Here is a 15,900-nt window from a genome sequence, read left to right as displayed (position 1 = left end):
ACATACACACTACACACTACATACCCCCCTGGTTGAAATAAAGTTTGTACCCCCCCCCTACACTATACACGTGTTGAAACATTTCACTACCAGTAACACAAAAATAAAAATGGCATCCCAAATGTCATCCCAAATGTCATCCCAGTCATCCAGAAGAATGTATTCAGTGGAGGAGGCATATGCCATGCTTGCTTCTGACTCTGACACAGCCAGTGATGCAAGCGGGGAATTTGAAGGATTCGCCTTAAGCTCCTCTTCCTCCTCTGGTGATGAGGGACCCCCTCAAAGACGCCCCCGTAGAGCAGCTGAGACCCCCCCCCCAATAATTGATCTCGTATGGACCCCACCACCAGACAATTTTGAGCCCCAGGTTCCTGAGTTTTTGGCCATGCCAGGAATCCAATTTGATTCCACAGGTCTCAGAGAAATTTACTTTTTCAAATTATTTTTCTCTGATGATTTTATAAATTTAATGGTGGACCAAACTAATTTATATGCCCAGCAGTTTATTGCTCAAAACCCCACGTCATCATTTGCTAGGTGGACCCCTGTAGATGCAGTAGAGATGATGACGTTTTGGGGTCTGGTGTTTCATATGGGCATAGTAAAAAAGCCAGAAATTAGGCAATATTGGAGTACAGATGTTCTGTACAGCACCCCATTTTACCGTATGGCCATGCCCCGGGCTCGATTTGAGACGATCCTTAAATTTTTGCATTACAACGATAATGCACAGTGCCCACCCAGAGATGATCCCACCTTTGACCGGCTATTCAAAGTCAGGCCGGTCATTGATCATTTCAGTGCCAAATTTGAAGAGATGTACATCCCAGATAAATTCATTTGCATAGACGAGTCCCTTATACATTTTAAAGGAAGGGTTAAATTCCGCCAGTACCTTCCCAGTAAGAGGGCAAGGTATGGCATAAAAATGTATAAGCTGTGTGAAAGCACCTCAGGGTACACTCACAGGTTTAGGGTATATGAAGGGAAGGATTCAAGAATTGAACCGCCAGAATGCCCCCCCTCCCTCGTAGGTGTTAGTGGAAAAATTGTCTGGGATTTAGTGCACCCCTTCCTGGATAAAGGTTATCACCTCTATGTGGATAACTTTTACACTAGCATCCCCCTGTTTAAGGCCCTTGGTTCAAGAGGTACAGCAGCTTGCGGTACTGTGCGCAAGAACCAAAGAGGCCTCCCAAAAACGCACATTGCCCAAGTAATGAGAAGGGGTGAAAGCAGGGGAATATGCACCGAAAATATGTTGTTGGTCAAATATAAGGACAAGAGGGATGTCCTTATACTGACAACAATTCACGGAGACAGTACCACCTCCGTCCCTGTACGAGGTACCAGTACCCACACCTCAAAACCTAATTGTATCCTGGATTACAATAGGTACATGGGCGGAGTGGATCTTTCAGATCAGGTACTGAAGCCGTACAGTGCCCTGCGGAAAACAAAAATCTGGTACAAGAAGCTGGCCGTGTATATCATCCAGATGGCACTGTATAACGCTTACGTGCTATTCCGTTCTACCGGCCAGAGGGGGACATTTATGCACTTTCAAGAGGAAGTCATAAAGGGCCTAGTATTTGGGAACCAGCAGGCAGAGGGCCCCAGTACTTCTAGTACTGGCCCCCGTATTGTACCAGGGCAGCATTTTCCGAACGAAATCCCCTCCACTGCAAGAAAGGGCAGGACACAAAAAAGGTGCAAAGTTTGCTATAAAAAGGGAATAAGAAAGGAAACTATTTTCCACTGTGAAACTTGCCCCGACAAACCCGGCCTATGTATAAAGGAGTGTTTTAAAATATACCACACATCTATGGATTATTAGGTTCATCATTTCACCGTGCTTCGGGGGTCTTGCTAATGCCACATAGCACCCACCAACATTCCACCAGAATCTGAGCTGCAAAATCCAAAAATCACTCCTTCCCTTCTGAGTCCTGCCATGCACCCAACTGGTATTTTTTGGTCACATATGAGGCATTGCCATACTCGGGAGAAATTGGGGCACAGATTTTGGGGTGCTTTTTCTCCTTCATACCTTAGGAAAATGAAAAATTTTGAGCCAGAACTGCATTTTTGTGTAAAAAAATGTAATTTTTCATTTTCACTGCCCAGTTGTATCAAAATTGGTGAAACCCCTGGGGGTTTGAAATGTACACTATACCCCTAGATGAATTCCCTGAGGGGTGTAGTTTGCAAAATGGGGTCACTTGTGGGGGGGTTCCACTGTATTGGTGCTTGGGGGGTCTTGCTAATGCGACATAGCACCCACCAAAATTCCACCAGAATCTGAGCTGCAAAATCCAAAAATCACTCCTTCCCTTCTGAGTCCTGCCATGCACCCAACTGGTATTTTTTGGTCACATGTGAGGCATTGCCGTACTCGGGAGAAATTGGGGCACAGATTTTGGGGTGCTTTTTCTCCTTCATACCTTCTGAAAATGAAAAATTTTGAGCTAGAACTGCATTTTTGTGTAAAAAAATGTAATTTTTCATTTTCACTGCCCAGTTGTATCAAAATTGGTGAAACCCCTGGGGGTTTGAAATGTACACTATACCCCTAGATGAATTCCCTGAGGGGTGTAGTTTGCAAAATGGGGTCACTTGTGGGGGGGTTCCACTGTATTGGTGCTTGGGGGGTCTTGCTAATGCGACATAGCACCCACCAAAATTCCACCAGAATCTGAGCTGCAAAATCCAAAAATCACTCCTTCCCTTCTGAGTCCTGCCATGCACCCAACTGGTATTTTTTGGTCACATGTGAGGCATTGCCGTACTCGGGAGAAATTGGGGCACATATTTTGGGGTGCTTTTTCTCCTTCATACCTTCTGAAAATGAAAAATTTTGAGCCAGAACTGCATTTTTGTGTAAAAAAATGTAATTTTTCATTTTCACTGCCCACTTGTATCAAAATTGGTGAAACCCCTGGGGGTTTGAAATGTACACTATACCCCTAGATGAATTCCCTGAGGGGTGTACTTTGCAAAATGGGGTGACTTGTGGGGGGGTTCCACTGTATTGGTGCAACATAGCACCCACCATTCATTCCACCAAAATCTGTGCTGCAAAATCCAAAAATCACTCCTTCCCTTCTGAGTCCTGCCATGCACCCAACTGGTATTTTTTGGTCACATGTGAGGCATTGCCGTACTCGGGAGAAATTGGGGCACAGATTTTGGGGTGCTTTTTCTCCTTCATACCTTCTGAAAATGAAAAATTTTGAGCCAGAACTGCATTTTTGTGTAAACAAATGTAATTTTTCATTTTTACTGCCCACTTGTATCAAAATTGGTGAAACCCCTGGGGGTTTGAAATGTACACTATACCCCTAGATGAATTCCCTGAGGGGTGTAGTTTGCAAAATGGGGTCACTTGTGGGGGGGTTCCACTGTATTGGTGCTTGGGGGGTCTTGCTAATGCGACATAGCACCCACCAAAATTCCACCAGAATCTGAGCTGCAAAATCCAAAAATCACTCCTTCCCTTCTGAGTCCTGCCATGCACCCAACTGGTATTTTTTGGTCACATGTGAGGCATTGCCGTACTCGGGAGAAATTGGGGCACATATTTTGGGGTGCTTTTTCTCCTTCATACCTTCTGAAAATGAAAAATTTTGAGCCAGAACTGCATTTTTGTGTAAAAAAATGTAATTTTTCATTTTCACTGCCCAGTTGTATCAAAATTGGTGAAACCCCTGGGGGTTTGAAATGTACACTATACCCCTAGATGAATTCTCTGAGGGGTGTAGTTTGCAAAATGGGGTCACTTGTGGGGGGGTTCCACTGTATTGGTGCTTGGGGGGTCTTGCTAATGCGACATAGCACCCACCAAAATTCCACCAGAATCTGAGCTGCAAAATCCAAAAATCACTCCTTCCCTTCTGAGTCCTGCCATGCACCCAACTGGTATTTTTTGGTCACATGTGAGGCATTGCCGTACTCGGGAGAAATTGGGGCACATATTTTGGGGTGCTTTTTCTCCTTCATACCTTCTGAAAATGAAAAATTTTGAGCCAGAACTGCATTTTTGTGTAAAAAAATGTAATTTTTCATTTTCACTGCCCACTTGTATCAAAATTGGTGAAACCCCTGGGGGTTTGAAATGTACACTATACCCCTAGATCAATTCCCTGAGGGGTGTACTTTGCAAAATGGGGTGACTTGTGGGGGGGTTCCACTGTATTGGTGCAACATAGCACCCACCATTCATTCCACCAAAATCTGTGCTGCAAAATCCAAAAATCACTCCTTCACTTCTGAGTCCTGCCATGCACCCAACTGGTATTTTTTGGTCACATGTGAGGCATTGCCGTACTCGGGAGAAATTGGGGCACAGATTTTGGGGTGCTTTTTCTCCTTCATACCTTCTGAAAATGAAAAATTTTGAGCCAGAACTGCATTTTTGTGTAAAAAAATGTAATTTTTCATTTTTACTGCCCAGTTGTATCAAAATTGGTGAAACCCCTGGGGGTTTGAAATGTACACTATACCCCTAGATGAATTCCCTGAGGGGTGTAGTTTGCAAAATGGGGTCACTTGTGGGGGGGTTCCACTGTATTGGTGCTTGGGGGGTCTTGCTAATGCGACATAGCACCAACCAAAATTCCACCAGAATCTGAGCTGCAAAATCCAAAAATCACTCCTTCCCTTCTGAGTCCTGCCATGCACCCAACTGGTATTTTTTGGTCACATGTGAGGCATTGCCGTACTCGGGAGAAATTGGGGCACATATTTTGGGGTGCTTTTTCTCCTTCATACCTTCTGAAAATGAAAAATTTTGAGCCAGAACTGCATTTTTGTGTAAAAAAATGTAATTTTTCATTTTCACTGCCCACTTGTATCAAAATTGGTGAAACCCCTGGGGGTTTGAAATGTACACTATACCCCTAGATGAATTCCCTGAGGGGTGTAGTTTGCAAAATGGGGTCACTTGTGGGGGGGTTCCTAACTTTTAGCATCTTATGGTGCCTAGAAACCTACATGGTGCCTAAAAAATAATCTCATAAAAAGGAGGCTCCAAAATCAAGTAGGTGCTCCTTCTATTATGAAGCCTGTGGTTTGGTCAACGTGCACACTAGGGCCACATATAGGATATTTATGAAAACAAAAGAATTGGGGGAATCAATTTTTAGTCACATTTCTCTAGTAAAATGTACTGTGTTCCTTAGAAAAATGTATTCAAATTGCAAATCTGCAAAAAAAATGAAATTTTGAAATTTCACCTACACTTTGTTTTAATTCCTGTGAAACACCTAAAGGGTTAACAAACTTCCAAAATGCTGTTTTGAATACTGTGAGGGGTGCAGTTTTTGAAATGGTATCATTTATGGGGGTGTCTCACATACAAGTCCCTCAAAGTCACATCAGAACTGAACTGGTCCCTAAAAAAATCAGTGTTTGAAATTTTCTTGAAAATTTGAGAATTTGCTATTCATATTGTAAGCCTCCTAGTGTCCAAAAAAATTAAAAGGAAGTTGAAATAATGATGTCAACATAAAGTAGACATATGGTCTATGTTAGTTATTAACTATTTTGAGTGGTATGATTATTTGTCTCACAAGCAGAAAATTTAACATTTTGCAAATTGCTAAATTTTCCATTTTTTTACGACATTTTGGTATTTTTCACAAAAAAACACAGACTGTATTGACCCAAATTTACCACTAATTTGAAGTACAATGTGTCACGAAAAAACAATCTCAAAATCACTGGGATAAGTAAAAGCAAAAAAAAGTTATCCCCACTTAAGTGAGACATGTCAGATTTGAAAAAAAGGGCTCTGTCAGGAACGCAAAAACTGGCTCTGTCAGGAAGGGGTTAAGAATTTGGATCCCCCACCATGGAGTCATTCTCTCATCAGGGCTGGGTGCGTGGCTCAGTCTGTGTTATTCTCAGGGCGCTTCCCGGCTTCTTTTAGGGCTGTGGGGGCCTGGGGCCTCCGTGGTCTCAGCTCACAACCCGGCAATTCCCTGGCCGCGCCTGGTGATGACGTCACCAGGTGCCGCTGCGGCTGTGGATTGGAAGCTCCATTCGCTGGCTGTTAGTGCGGTTAGTGCTTCTACCTGTCACCTCAAACTCCCTACATCTCCCCAGCCCCGCCGGGTTGCTGCGTCACCAGGGGCTGTTTGGGTAGTGGAGACTGCTGTGCTGAATGTATGTCTGCACCGCAATGAATGGATGGGCAATGTTAGATAATAGCCTGCGGCGGTGAGCAGCAATGGCACATACATGCGACGGCACACAGGACACAGCAGGGGGGCGCCCTGCAAACCTATGGCGTCTGGAGCACAAGCTCCACCGGAGCCACCCTAGCTACGCCTCTGCTCAGCACTGTCTGTGTTTTAATAAATTACAGATTTACACTATGGAGCGCTCCTCTGCGCTTTTCTGACAGATTTCTCATCCCTATTGAGTCCTGGGATCCCTTTGGAGGAAGCTGCAGTCCAGATTTGGACGTAGTGTCTCATTATCAAAGGAGCTCCTTGATATACCAGCTGGTTGGCAACTGCCAATTAGCGCAGATTCATCTATTTATTTTTCCATATAGATATATAGATAGATAGATAGATAGATAGATAGATAGATAGATAGATGAATAGATAAAAAAATATATAGAAATTGATGTTTGCTGCAAATAATGATGTTAGATCAGTGGTCAGGGACCAGGGGTAAATTACCCCCAAAAGGGGTCAAATTTTATTCCGGGGGGGGGGGGGTAATGCCCCCAGGAATTTAATTTCATTGCATCTATATATAGATTCTATATGCATGCCCGGCTGTGTGTTACAGTACTGTAGTGTACAAGGATCTGACGCAGTGCAGTGTGTCAGGGCCTTGTGTATAACACGCTTCCCTGCATGATGCCCAGGCCCCGCCTCCAAGTCCGCCCGCTTCTTCAGTAGAGTTAACTAGTTGCTGCACCATCTCGGCTGTGCACAGTCTATACTGCAGCTGTGGTTCCAAGTTTCTTTGCCTGGTTATAGGCTCCTGTCAAGATATACCCATCTATTGTCTAGGGGAAAATAAATTGCAGACTGTCACTATATCATCTTGAAATTTTGACACCAATGAATGCCTGGAAGTCACATTATCAAAGGCTATACCACACACAGCCTGGCAGCCATTGATGATGGTGATGATTACCATGTATGGCTGTGTGTGGTACAAATGTTGTACCACACACAGCCATACATGGTAATCATCATCAATTGCTGCCAGGCTGAGTGCCGTACTTGCAGGATATACCATCAATTTCTAGGGGTAAAGTGTGTATTACAATTATATGATTTCCTTCCTTTCAAATCAAGGGGGTAACGTCTGTGTATCGAAATATATTTTGGGGTAAAAGGTAAAAAAGTTCCCTGACCCCTGTGTTAGATACAGACAAGAGAAAAGAGAAAGTACTCTCTTTTTTTGGGGGCACGCTTGAATATTAAAACTTAACGTTTAATTATGTATTCATTAAAAAAGTTTTTTCAAATGACATGACAGGACGAACATACATAGAACATACAAAGAGTTTATTATCTCTTAAGAACTCTATTATATTATGAGTTCTTCGATTTGTTGTGACTTGGTCTGTTGAAATAACCAATCTAAGAAAAGATCCTGATTGGGGATTACCAATCACACAACAAAAAAATGGGGGGGGGTGGAGGTACCACTGTGTGTGGAGTGGACCGCGAATATTTGTTTATGTTTATCTTACACCAATAATATTATTTATTAGTATCAATGCTTATCAGGCCTGATCTCTCCCTTTAATTATTTGAAAGGATGGGAGGGGTAGTCCTTTTTTGCAAAAAATGGGGTTCAGGAAGTAGAAGGATGAACACGGTTTTCTTGAGAGAGTAAATTTTTTTGTATAACCTAAAAATGGTGTATAGAACACCAGAGATAAGAAATAGAGAATGGGACAAACTCGTGTAAGTACACCCCTGCAGTTTGTTTGTTACCACGGTGACTGCTGCTGATTGTTCTTGCCGGGCTGGCTTTACCAGTCCTTACAATTGAGCGAGTCTACCCGTGTGACAGTTGCAGATTTGGGTGTGAAAGGAGTTAGGGTATTTACCCTCAATGTTAGAGTGGGTGACTCCCTGGTTGGCTGTGCCCTTGCAGGGAAGTCTACCCTCAATCAGTGAGGTTTATATCCTGAAAGTGTACAGGTTAAGAACAGATATGTCGCACTCTTGGGTGTCTGTGCACGCTGCTTTCTCCCACTTGCTTTTCAGTATTGGTGGGCGATGAGCGGTGCACTCTACCCTTAAGTGCAGTATGAAAAAATCCCCACAGATGAGAAAAAGAAAGAAACAATAAGCATGAAAAAGCTAGAGGGAATCTGTATCCCGATAGAAGAAAAATATTTTTTGTCTATGTCAGAACCAGGATTGATCCATTGTTTAATATGATCAGTTAACTCCTGTGCGTGTATAAATCTCTCAGGGACTCCCTGTTATGTGGGTTCCTGGGTTTATACAGGAAAACAGATGAGTACACAATTAGACAAATGAATGAATAAATAAACAGTCTTAACTACTGGTGATCTCTCTCAGAAAGCGTCATTGTATTCTACAGATAATTATTTCATTAAAGGTTGATTCCTAAGTTTGTCTCCCGGCAGTGGAAGCACTAAGTTATAAATACAGGTATATAGCTGGGTCAATGGTATATGTTCCAAAGTTACGTTCCAATATATAGCATATCATGTAAATCGGCAAACAAAGAAGGTGTTAATCATAAACATTTGTTTTTCTTGGAAATGGCCCCTAAGTAGGGGTCTTACCACCACTCAGAATATTGCCGGATTGCAGCCGGAAAAAATGTCAGTCTGCCGGGAAGGAATCTCAGGGTCTCTTTCGCTCAGGGCCTGAGAGCAAAGGTGAGGAGTCTGGTTCCCCCTCAGTAGCTCAGGGTGTAAGCTGGATGTGGGATAGACAGCTGTTTCGCGGAGGTCCCTGCGGCGGTGAGCAGCAATGGCACATACATGCGACGGCACACAGGACACAGCAGGGGGGCGCCCTGCAAACCTATGGCGTCTGGAGCACAAGCTCCACCGGAGCCACCCTAGCTACGCCTCTGCTCAGCACTGTCTGTGTTTTAATAAATTACAGATTTACACTATGGAGCGCTCCTCTGCGCTTTTCTGACAGATTTCTCATCCCTATTGAGTCCTGGGATCCCTTTGGAGGAAGCTGCAGTCCAGATTTGGACGTAGTGTCTCATTATCAAAGGAGCTCCTTGATATACCAGCTGGTTGGCAACTGCCAATTAGCGCAGATTCATCTATTTATTTTTCCATATAGATATATAGATAGATAGATAGATAGATAGATAGATAGATAGATAGATAGATAGATAGATAGATAGATAGATGAATAGATAAAAAAATATATAGAAATTGATGTTTGCTGCAAATAATGATGTTAGATCAGTGGTCAGGGACCAGGGGTAAATTACCCCCAAAAGGGGTCAAATTTTATTCCGGGGGGGGGTAATGCCCCCAGGAATTTAATTTCATTGCATCTATATATAGATTCTATATGCATGCCCGGCTGTGTGTTACAGTACTGTAGTGTACAAGGATCTGACGCAGTGCAGTGTGTCAGGGCCTTGTGTATAACACGCTTCCCTGCATGATGCCCAGGCCCCGCCTCCAAGTCCGCCCGCTTCTTCAGTAGAGTTAACTAGTTGCTGCACCATCTCGGCTGTGCACAGTCTGTACTGCAGCTGTGGTTCCAAGTTTCTTTGCCTGGTTATAGGCTCCTGTCAAGATATACCCATCTATTGTCTAGGGGAAAATAAATTGCAGACGGTCACTATATCATCTTGAAATTCTGACACCAATGAATGCCTGGAAGTCACATTATCAATGGCTATACCACACACAGCCTGGCAGCCATTGATGATGGTGATGATTACCATGTATGGCTGTGTGTGGTACAAATGTTGTACCACACACAGCCATACATGGTAATCATCATCAATTGCTGCCAGGCTGAGTGCCGTACTTGCAGGATATACCATCAATTTCTACCGGTAAAGTGTGTATTACAATTATATGATTTCCTTCCTTTCAAATCAAGGGGGTAACGTCTGTGTATCGAAATATATTTTGGGGTAAAAGGTAAAAAAGTTCCCTGACCCCTGTGTTAGATAGTCACTTAATGTTATTGATATGTTACACTTTTATATTACAATGCGTGTCTGGGAATGTTGAAGAAAATAGACAAATGGTAACTTTGTAAATGATTCTCTAGCACCCAATGCTGTCATCTTTGAGAGATTTCCTGTGTGGTTTAAACGAATGCTGATTGGGGGAAATGTAAATGCAACACAGAAAGAGAACCTAAACGTCTGCCCAAAAGCACATTAACTCTATGCTATATAAAGCCTACGTCCTATCGACTATATTGTCACTTTCAAATGCGTGTGCAGCTTTGGACAGTAAATGCAGAATAAATAAAGAAGCAATTACAAAGGTAAGGCAGAACTTGCATGCATTGTCTGTTTTGGCAAGGGAGAAGTTAATGCAACCTGTGTTATTGAAAACAGGCTGTAAAAATTGCTTTACAATGCACATGCAGGTCCTTGACATAGCAAAGGGCTTACTTGGCTTGTGGACAGTAAATGTACATCATACAGTACTGTAGCTTTACTGTTACTGTCTGTGTATCATGCATGTAGACCCGCAGCTTTTATTTTTGGTAAAAGGTCCTAAAGTTGGAGAAAGTTTGTGACTTGTGCGGGATACAGAGGCAGAACTACCATTTGTGCAGCAGGTGAATTGCACCAGGGGCCCTGAGGCTAAGGGGCCCACTGCTGACACCCGCTGCTGTGTGGCATATTGTGAACTTGGGTTGGAGTGGAGGAGGGGGGGGGGGTCCAAATAATATTCTTGCCCCTGTGCCAACCACCCATAAGTTCCATCCCTGGCTGGATACACACTGCAGTACTGTACATCAATTCTGTCCAAGTTATGAATGAGCCATTAAATGTACTGTATACAACACATCCCATCATGGGCATAATGTAATGATATCATATTTGGTCAAGCTAGGGCAAAGGCATTCGGATATGAAAATAATCTCCCCCCCCCCATTTAATGCTTTTTGCAATGGTTTTCTTTACATTCTGGACTCAGCAACATTGTGCACTTGTGATAAATGTGATAGAGATCCCAGATGTATTAAGATCTTTCCACTGAAAATTAATATATATTGTTTTATACTATGTTTGCGTGTTTTAATATGTCTATACCTTTCATATTAGCTGGTCTGCATGCATAATAAAATGCACCATAAAAAAAAAGAGAGAGAATGGCACCTAGCAGCAGGTAGTACTTACTTGTACCTGTAGGTAGCTCTGAGCTGGATCAAAGAGCAGAGACTATGGTGGTCCTCTGGAAGACTGAATGTCAGTTAGTCTCCGGGGCTGCGAGTTGGAAAGCCTTCCACTATTTTTTATTCTTTTGTACAAAACTGAATTTCCCATTCTCTGACTAAAGGCCCATACACATTGAAGGAAGCTCAGTTTTGTCGTTTGAGCTGCTTTCGGCTCAAAAGCTGCCCAGTCTGTATAAGCCAGCGATGAGCGGTGAGCGCTGATACGGGCTCCTGCATCATTGCCGGTGGCCACCACTCATCTGCTGGTATACAAATGATACATATGAGACACGTTTATAACAAAGGAATCCTCTATAGAATGCATCAACGTCCTTGATGTGAAATGTGTATCCTCAGTTATATAGGCAAACTCTGAAATGTAATAATCTTCAGTCAACTATCTCTAAACAAATACCCTACTGATAAAAATATATATATTTTTAATATTAATTCTATATTTGCAATTAATGTTAAAATTAAAATACAGTTTTTTGTGTTAAAATAGAAGTAAAATTGGTATTGGACATTCCTGTACATGGTATAATGCAAACAAAAGTACCCTATATATTGGCTGGGAAAGACAGCTGGCTTAGGAACTACAAGTCCATGTATAAGTTGATAAGTAAGATAATAGTTACGGTAAATTTTGGAGCAACACAAAATGACAAGTTTGAATGGACCCACGGTTTTTAAGCCTCTTAAGAGCCACAAACAATCTATATAACACAGACAACTTTAAAAGTACTTACCTGTGATCTATTCATTTGTATTGGATCTACTAGCAGTACAATGGGAAAGCTATTGCAGGCTCGGTTTTGTCAACTGGAAAAAAAAGGGGAAAAAAAGTAAAAGTATAAAATAAATAAATTCTTATGTTCCTGATCCTTTAAACATGAAGTACGTCATGAATTCTCAGAATCTGGAGAACTTGCTGATAAGCTGTTAAAGTACAGTAGATTATATAAACACCAATTATGTGAAGCACATCTGAACACAATCTATGGGAATAAAATATAATATTTGAGGCTAAAAAAGTAGAAAAATGAAATTGTGTTGTAAAATTGTGGGGGTTCAGCGCCCATTGAGTTAAAGGCAAAGCAACAATCTCAGTTTGACAAATGCCATTGTAGCCTTGCATAGAAAATAAATAGATAATGATCAATCACTTGATCAATGCTTGTTAGAATTATAGATACATCTCTATACCCGGACACGGGTAGATAGGTATCAGTGCCATGCTATAAATAACAGTAGGACTTAAGTATCACGTCTGGGGAAAGACACTCCTTCAGGGCCGGTGCAAGGAACCGGAGTGCCCCAGGTGGGGGGGCATTGATGTTGCCGGGTGATGCGGCGCAGGCAGCTTCGGTGCTTCACAGGAGGTGGGGGGATGCGATGCGGCCGCCGCATTTCTACATGGGGTGGGGAGGGTGTGATGGTGCCGGGTGATACGGCGCTCCATGGTGGGGGGTTGCGATTGATGCGGCCGTGCCGAGTCGCTCCAGGGTGGTGGGGGGAGAGTTGGCGCCGCTCACCTCCATCCAGGGGGGGCCTACTCCCGATTTCCACCCTCCAGTGGCCGGCACCCTAGGCAAATGCCTAAAGCTGCCTAGTGGTGGCGCCGGCCCTGCACTCCTTACTATAAAAAGGCCTCCAGCTTAGTCCAAATAAGGCGGTGGTGAGCCATCTATTGAAAAGATTATTAAATTGGGAAAAGTCATATTTGGACGTAGGCGACCTAAGGTGTCCTACATCTCTATACCCAACCCGATTTTAAATTCTGTTTGGGAATATTCCTTCACTACCCTGTGTGATAAGGAACTCTACAGTTTAACCATCTCTGCAGTGCAGAACCCTTCCGTAAACTGATGTGCTCATGCTGAAACATTTTTCTATTTGAAATAGATTAGAAAATCTTTTAATTCATCTCAAATACTGTATATTTATATATATTCATTTGATCACCTCTAAGGCACCTGTTATTTGAAGTACATTGCCTTTATTAATAAAGACACCCAACCAGTGAAAATTTGCCGTATGGTTTCACAAAATTGCCCTCTCTTAATGATATTGTCCAATTAATGACATAGAATGTTAGAATGTTAACACTGTGCTGGAAGATAATGTATGTTTGCCCAATGAAAGCTTTCTATAATTTGATTTTTTTTATTGCCGCTATTGGCTGGCACATTTTGTTGTACTCAGTATTCTGCACACTGGCATTGTTCACCTTAATGCTCCCCCACCACATGTAAATAGCATCTATATACAGTTACAATTATTATTTTCATAAATAAAACAAGGACATTACATCACAGAGACAAACATCAGTTCCAAGACCAGGAATAAAAATAGACTAATGCTAGTGGATATGTGGACATCCACACCTAGGATATAATGACATTGTTTTGTAACTCGACAAAATGAACAGTAAACAAGAATAGCAAAAACTCTGCAATGTTAGCAGGGTTGTAAATGGTAAACTATAACCATAGATACAATCATTCCATATATAATGTAGCAAATAAAATGAAGAAAAGCACACGCACACAATAATAATAATAATAATAATAATAATAATAATAATTATTATTATTATTATTATTGCATTCGTGCTTATATATAATTTATGTGTAACTTTAATAATTTTCTGTTGTTTTGATTTTTCAACTATATCTTAAAATGATGATAATAATAATAATAATAATAATAACAATGTTTATTATTAATAATAATAGCGATCTTATTAAATTGGAAAAAAGAGAAAAAAGGGTTTATATTTTTGGTACTCTTTACCTAGAACGGCGCCCATCGCGGGCATCGCATGTACATCGCATGCTATTATAATGGCATGCGATGCGACCGATGCGATGCCCGCGATTTCATATAGAAATGCATGTTAAAATGTAAATCGCATCGGTTGCATCGCATGCGACCAAAAGTCGCATGCGATGCGACCGACGCGATTACCGCGATTTCACATAGGGAACAATTTTAAATGGCCCAATTGACCCGATTTTACATAGGGAACAATGGTATCTGTGAAGGTATCTGCGTCCCCTCGCGGGGCTCACTGCCTTTTTCCTTGCGATGCCCAAGATCCAAATCTTGGGCGCCGTTCTAGGTAAAGAGTACCAAATTTTTAAAAAAGTTGTTTGCAGCAAAGCCAACACAACAAATAAAAATGTTTTTAGGTACTTATATGTTAGTTGGGCGCCCACTATAGTTAGTACGCTCATACAGAGGCGTAGCGAGGGCGGTGCCGGTGGAGCACCAGCTCCGGGCGCAGGGGACTTTCATGGCGCCGGAGCTGTGCCGGCACCGCCAGCTCGCCCGCTCCTCTGCGCTCTCTCTGCCGCGCCATCTGCCCCTCTTGCTCCCGGCTCCCCGCTGTGTCTGGGAGACGCGGTGCTATTTAAAATTCAGGTGTCCCGCTGGACCGCGCTAGCCAATAGGCGCTTGCGGTCCAGCAGCCAATCAACTGGGGGCTGCTGGACCGCGAGCGCCTATTGGCCAGCGCGGTCCAGCGGGACACCTGAATTTTAAATAGCAGTGCACGTCTCCCAGCGCATACGCGTGCGCACGGGGGGTGCCGGGATTGCACCCCCCGCACGATTGCATCCAGGCCCCCCACCATGATTGCAGCCAGTGCCCTGGTTTTTACCTTGTCTCCGCGTTTCCCTGCCTGCCGGTGTCATGGTGGGAGTAGAGGGATCGTGTCATGGTGTCATCGAGCCCAGAGCTGGTGGGGGGGGGGGACTGACTAGGGGGAGGGACTGACTAGCCGCATCATGAGGACACTGCTGCTCAGAGCCTCACTATGAAGGGGGGAGAAGAGGGAGAGGACCCACTGCTGACACCTTTGCTCCGCACAGAGAGGAGGAGCCGCTGCCATTGTGTGATGAAGGAGAGAAAGTAATGGTGAGCATCCCAGCCTCTGTTTGTCAGTTTGTCTTTGCCCCCCCAACTCTTCCCTCTGTCTATGCTGCCCCTCCATCCTTCTGTCAGTCTGTCCCCCAGCATGGTACTTTGTCCCCATCTGTCTATGATCCCCTTGATCCATCCATCTGTGCTCCCCCTCCCCTCGTCCATCTTCCTATCTATGTTGTTCTATCTGTCCATCTTTGCCCCCCCCCCCCCCCCCCCCCCGTCTGTCCTGTGCCATATAATATGTAATGGGCATTATAGTGTGTCAAATAATGTGTATTGTGCATCTTGTGTGTCAAATTATGTTTAATAATGTGTAATGGGCACCACAGTGTGTGGCATATGTAATGGGCATCACCATGTGTTGTATAATGGGCATCATGGTCTGAGGCGTAATGTGTAATGGGCATTATGGTGTGAGGCGCAACATCTAATGGGCATCACGGTGTGAGGCATAGTGTGTAATGGGCATCAAGGTGTGAGGCGCAACGTGTAATTGGCATCACAGTGTGAGGCGCAGCGTGTAATAGGCATTATGGTGTGTGGCAAAATGTATAATGTGCATTATGGCATGTGG

General features: G+C 43.2%; 1 protein-coding gene across 1 annotated transcript in view; it reads left to right on the top strand.

Annotated features, from left to right (window-relative positions):
• The first annotated feature begins 10,397 nt into the window (after positions 1 to 10,397).
• The window catches only part of GRAP2 (GRB2 related adaptor protein 2), a 160,994-nt gene continuing 155,491 nt past the window's right edge, over positions 10,398 to 15,900 (top strand). The window contains exon 1 of the mRNA XM_083156125.1: positions 10,398 to 10,493. The gene's annotated coding sequence lies outside the window, so the exon portion shown is untranslated. The remainder of the gene's footprint in view (positions 10,494 to 15,900) is intronic.

Source organism: Crinia signifera, chromosome 8, assembly GCF_055691185.1.
Source record: "Crinia signifera chromosome 8, ASM5569118v1, whole genome shotgun sequence".
Lineage (NCBI taxonomy): Eukaryota > Metazoa > Chordata > Amphibia > Anura > Myobatrachidae > Crinia > Crinia signifera.
Note: the sequence above shows the minus strand (reverse complement) of the source record. Positions and strands in the feature narration are given on the sequence as shown.